Below are 6940 nucleotides of genomic sequence, written 5' to 3' on the forward strand. Positions count from 1 at the left end.
GAGGATTTTTTAAACATCTTTAAAGTTTATTTGAGAGAGAAACTAGAAGAAACGCTCCCGGAAGCATCGTCTGCAGAACTCACATTATTATAGACAATAAGTATTTGCTAAAAAAAAAGTGTTCGGCTGAGCTGAATTCGATTATATTCGATTTACCAACAAGAACAGGAAAGATTCCACTGGAGTGGAAAAATGTATGGTAATCCCATTACACAAAGGTGGCGCAAAGACTGATGTATCCAACTATTGACTTATCAGTATCTCTGGAAAGGGGCTGACGGTTTCGGAAAAATTGGTCAGGGCTCACATTCAAAAATGGGTTGACTGAGAAGCTATACTTTGCAATTAACAGCATAGGTTTACTAAGAAAAGGTCATGTTTAAGCAACTTGCTCACATTCCATAATAAAGTTACCGTTAAGTTAGATAAGAGAAATCGATACAACATGATACTTTTGGATTTTGCTAAGGCTTTTGACAGAATACAGCATGGAAGACTGTTGCATGCTGACCAACAGATATCAAACATGGTATACGAGGCATGTGAATCAGCAAGATTTAGGATAACAAAGATCGGTCCATTGTTATTCAATATTTACGTTAATATTATTCGGAAGGATTTGACAGCACACAGCTATTTGCTGATTATGCAAAAATAGGCAGGGTAATCAATAATGGGGTTAACATGCATTACTTGCAGAATGATTTAGGCTAGAATTGTGAGCATGTGAAAATGGCTATCAACTTAATGTTAGTAAATGTAAAGCCATGCATGTTGATGTGATGAAGTATCCAATGTATTATATTGGTGGGTTATGCTGGAAGAAACTGATCAGGCTACCGATCTTGAAGTTTTAGTAGATAGAAAGTTGAAGTTCAATGGCCATATAGCAAATACAACTCAGAGAATAATTGGAATGCTGAAACGAACCTTGCCATGCAAAGATAAGTCATTTTGCCTCTTTACAAAACATTGATGAAACCTGACTTGGACTATTGTGCTCATGTCTGGTCTCCCGGTTTTCGTGGTGATGCTGATACTGTGGATTGTGTGAACAAGAAAGTGTTTAAAATGATATCAGGATTGTGGAATATAGATTAAGAAGTCAGATCCAGAATTTGTGGGTTGCAGACACCAGCAAGCAGGGAAAAAGGATTGGTGAGATTGAGAGAGACTCAAAATTTTAAAATAGTCATATAATATCTCAGTAGATGAAATTTTATGGTATTTCATTTTATGGAGGGTGGGGAAAGAAGCAGAAGGCATGTTGACAAGAAGTGAGTGAAAGTTACATTTCTTACTCACAGATTTGTGTGTGAATGAAGTGGATTACTATTGAAGGTGGTGAGTGCAGGTAGTGTGAATGTATTCGAGAACAGGTATGACAGCTGGTGTGCATGACATGTGGTCTGGCTCAATGAGTACATCTTTGGAGGTTTCTCTTAATAATAATAATAATAATAATAATAATAATAATAATAATTTTTTAAGTAAAAACACAAAAATACAACCAATTTATTACTTATAACTTTACAGAGTTCATAATTAAAAAAACTCGAATAATAATATATTTTTATTAAAACTTATGATTATATGTTTAAATTACATGTGATACATACATTGCATACATACATTTGATTATATATGATACATACATTACATTACATTACGTGCATTTGATTCCATATGATTCATACATTATATGCATTTGATTACATATGATACAAACATTACAAACTATGACTGGTGTAGGTTGTGGAAAGCCTTGATTTTTGCTTTTCCTAGGAATCCGATTTACAGTCTGAATGTCGTTAAGCTGTAGGAGGATACCAATTACCTGTAATTGGTATCCTCCTACAGCTTAACGTAATTGGGATGTAAAAAGACAATGTAAAAAGATCTTTATTTTGTTGCTGATTTAAACGGAGTTCGGACGTCTCTTTCATCAAATTGTGTTGCCTGTCATTTAGTGCGTTAATGCAGATTTGAATGTCTTTTACCGTTTGCAACACTTCTATCACGGCTAAATTATTATGTTTCACCAAATCTTCATATTCGCTAGATTTGTTTTGTTATTTGTTCGTTCTTTCTATCAAAGAGTTCTTGCACAAGATCTATTAAGCTGGCTTTTAGTCTCTAGACTATAAAAGCTTAAATTATAGGACTCACCTGCATTATTTTGTCTGTTCAGTTCGTAGTCTGATTATGCCTCCGGTATAATTGGCTGCGTCGTAGGTGCCTTAAGTGCGTTTCATTGTTTTTCATGCAGAGTAGGCACTTTCATTCCTCGCGTGTTGCATTGGATTTACGTTGCCAGGTTATTTCTGAAAAGCCGGCACATTTTAAGTGTAGAATCCAACTACATTTCATACAGGTTATATGATTTCCGTTGGATGATAAATCCTCCAGGCATTTGCTACACTTCATGACTCACCTTTCTTCCCTTGAGCAATAGTAGCGTGATTGTAAAGATGGCGACGTCCTTTGTTCTTCGCTCGTTGTTGACCACGGACCCCTCTGTTCACTTTTCAACAATTTAAAATTTGGTTTCTTCTTAGCCGATTTCGGTGAATTTTATATCAATGTCTTTGGCGTGACAAGTAGAGTTACTTGGGAACAGATTCAAATTAAAAACAGGAGTTGAAACCACGGGAGAAGAGAAATTATAATAATAATAAAAAATTATAATAATAATAAAAAAATATAATAATAGAAATTTAATAATAATAATAATAATAATAATAATAATAATAATACAAGTGCTACAGTTTAGAGCTGGGTGGGGATCCTTTAGGCACTGGAAAGACACATATCACTTCACAGTTCCTCACAAGCCAGACTTCATATATAATAAATTTTGCTAAAATTACAAACACATCACATGCATATTTTATTTTTATTTACAACAATAATAATAATAATATAGTATTTATCAAAATAGAACAAGTACAGAGTAATCATAATCAGGGCCATCCTTAAAGTATTCCCATTGAAGGCTTATGGAATACCATCCAGCAATCCAAATGCTGCAAAACTTTGCAGGAAAGGAATACTTTGTGCATCATGTGGAAGCAATATCTCAGAATAATAAAGAAAAAAAAATGTAGTTCTGAAATTCACCACCAGGAGCGTTGTAAAGACCAAATGTGTGCAAATCAAGCAAGACTGAAGGTACCAGGAGAGTTTAAAAAGATGGACATGGTATTTTCCCTTCATTCTGATTATTAATACCGTCGACAGCGATGACACTAACCCTGTCCCAACCCAACGTGCTTTGCTCGTGAAGCTGTACTACCTAAACAATTGCAATGCTTGTTGTTGCACTCAGTGAATTCCGTCTGCTGAACAAATGTCGACGAGGTTCACTATATCCATGTGCTCTCCAATGAAAGATTAGTCGTTTTGAAGAAAAGGAATCATTGGAAGTTAGACCTGGCATAGGTCACAGACCAATCAGTTCACAACAAGTGAATGAAGTTGCTACTGCCGTTGTGGAGCAGGCCATAACAGTGTTGGTTCCTGCTGTGCATGTGCTATATCAAGATATATGGATGTGCCTTAAACTACTGTCTGAAACATTTTACTGAAGATTTTGCAATTCTGCCAATTTAAAAATAACCCAGATACAGGAGTTGAGCCCACAGGACTTTAAAAGTTGACTGACATTCGCTTTAACATTCCTTGAATGAGCGGAGTTTAACGCTGCATGGCAGTGAATGATTTTGTGGAGAGATGAATCTTACTTTCCCCTGAATGGATATGGGGTATGCAAAACCTGCATGCAATCGAAAAATTCCTTTGCATTCACCCAAAGTTACTGTCTGCTGTAGGTTTACAGCTTCGTTTATCCTTGGACTATTCTACTTTGAGGACATTAGCCAATCGGGTACGCCGACCTGCTCAGTTACTGCATGGAAGTATCGCGATATTATTATTATTAAGAGAGACCTCCAGGGAGTAAAGGACTCATAAAGGGAGGTCACATACTATATGCATCAACTATGATACTTATTATTGCCTTCAATCACACTGCTTGCACACACACAACATCTGATGGCAATCCACTCCAATCACTCAACACTATATGGGAGAAAAATCTAGTCTTTATCACCTTCTTAGCGACACTCATTCTCAGCTTCCAAGCATGCTTTCATGTCCTTTCCCCACCCTCCATAAAATGCAAAAATTCCATCAAATGAAATCCTGTATGACTCTTTCAGAAGTTTGTACATCTCAATTATATCACTCCTCTTTCTCCTGTCTGCAGTTTACAAATTACAGTCTGTCTTCATAATCAGTATTCCACGATCCTGATATCGTGGAATACTGATTATGAAGACATCGATTTTTTACACTCTCCTTTGCACTGTCTCCACTGTATTAGAATCACAACAGAAACCAGGAGACCAGACCTGTGCACAACAGTCTAAGTTAAGTCTTATCAAGAACTTGCAAAGAGGCATAGTATGCTTAACTTTACATGTTAAAGTTCGTTTCAACATTGCAATTATCCTTTGAGTTGTATTTGAAATCAGCTGAATGGCCCCAGAACTTCGCCTTGCTTTCTCTTAACGTTCCAAGATCCCTAACCTGATCAGTTTCTTCTAGCATAATCCCACCAATATAATACAAAATTGGATATTTAATTACGCCAAAGTGCATGACTGACATCTATTTTCCCATGCCAAAATTCCAGCCTATTCAAATCATTCTGCATATCAGCTGCATTCCTGATTACCCAACCTATCTTTGCATCACAGCAAATAGTTGTATGTTGCCGAACAAATCCTTATCATTGTCATTAACGTAAACATTGAATATAAATGGACCACGAACCGATAATTGTGGTACACCACTAGTTACCCTATATACCACTTTTCATATATATCAGTCAGCCGTCCTCTTATCAATGCTAATATTTTATAATTCAAACTTATACTCTTCAATTTCTACAACAGTCTTCCATGCTGTATTCTGTCAAAAGCCTATTACCCTTGTCTAGTTCAATGGTAAAATTATTATAAAATGTAGGGAAGTTTCTAAAACATGACTGTGCCTTAGTAAACCCATGCTGTTCGTTGCAAAGTAGAGATTCACAGGCAGCCCATTTCTGAATTCAAGCCCTAACCTATTTTACCATAATCTTTACCATCACTCCTGAGATACTAATTGCTCGGTAGTTGGATCTATCGGTCTTTGTACACCATTGTGCAATGGAATTACCATACATTCTTTCCATTCATGTGGAATCTTCCCTGTTCTGAGTCTTATATTATAGAGCCTGGTCAAAGCAATAGCCAGCTCAGCTGAAGACTCTTTTAGTACCCGTGCTGATATCCTATCAATTCCTATCGTTCCCATATTCCATCAGCCCTAATCTTCATTCAGTGAAGAGGAAGCAATGAGCTCAATGTTGCATACACCGGTTTGATAGCTTTTAACAAAATGGGCACTCATTAGTTGAACAACCTCTTCTGCATCTGCAGCCCCTCACGCCATCTACATTTAGAAGACTTATTCTTTCATATACATTCTTTATTTCATTAGCATCGTATCTAGAGAATATTTGTGGGTTGTCTTTAGCATGAAGAGAGTTTCGTTTCATACTCAGACTTAGCTTTCCATCCAACAGTTGTGACTCTTCTAGCCTGCTGCTTATAATTTTCATAACAGACATCACCTTTATGCACAGAGTGTTCCTTCCACAGCATCGTTCTCTTACGAATTTCTTGCTCAAAAAGATTACACGTCCATTTGACTTCTACCCTATTTATTCTTCGAACTCTCTGGACATATTCTGATATTGTATTATTTAAGTATTTTTTAAATGCTTCCCATGCACCGTCGATATTCTTCCCATCCAGCAACCGATCCCATTCTACGAAATTCGGTATACTCTTTAGTTGGTCATAATTTCCTGTTTTGTAGTTCTGCAGCATAAAACCTTTTCTGGATGATAAGATAAGATATGATATGATATCGCATGCGAATTTTGTTGTGCCATAGCTACAGCAGCGTGTGTGCATGGATTTACTCATCTTCATACAGGATGGGGCCCCTGCACACTTCGGTCGATCTGTTCAGGAGGTTCTTGAAGAACATTTCCTGGAATCTAGAATGATCAGCCCTGCGTTTTCCACTACATGGCCACCTCGTTAATCTGACTTCCTGTGACTTCTGGTTCTATAGATTTCTCAAGAACAGGATTTATTGGGATCATCCTAATAACTTGCCATGATCTGATAGCGTTTAAAGACAGCATAACTCAGTATGTATGCAACATCAATCACTCCCGAATAGCTGCGTTCTGCCATTGAACACACTGTGCAAAGGATGTAATTTGTGACATTGAGCATTGAGCAGTACAGATCGTGAATGCATAATGGAAGTGAATGAAAATGTGTTATTTATGCTTGTGTCACTTTTCTGACACACGCACGCACACACACACACAATCTAAATTCGGGTATACATCTAAATACGGGCACCATACAGCACCATTGGGTGAATTTTGGAACTGCTTTCCTCAGATGTGGCTTCCGCATGATGTCCAATGTATTCCTGCTAAGTTTCGCAGCATTTGGATCACTGGGTGATGCTCCACAAGGTCTTAAACAGGATATACTTGAATTTTGATCACTCTGTATATATCACAGAATAAGTAAAATATTTCAACTATTTAGGCACGGTTTTTAGTGAAGATCGAAAATTAAATTTGAAAATAGACAGGCGGAATAAGCGAAGCTGGTATGGTGGGAAGCCAGCTGAATAAATGTATATGGAATAAGAAAAAATTTCATATTCATGGAGGTTTTTGGTCTAATCGTCTAAGCTGACCAAACGTATTGGGAGATCTGATAGCTTTCTATCAGCTGTATAGTAGAATAATAGGTAATGAGCATTGCTTTAATAATAAAAGGCAAGAAATGGCGCTAGGTAG

Source organism: Typopeltis vanoorti, chromosome 12 (assembly GCF_054136105.1).
Source record: "Typopeltis vanoorti isolate ZY-2024b chromosome 12, IOZ_Tvanoo_1.0, whole genome shotgun sequence".
Classification (NCBI taxonomy): domain Eukaryota; kingdom Metazoa; phylum Arthropoda; class Arachnida; order Uropygi; family Thelyphonidae; genus Typopeltis; species Typopeltis vanoorti.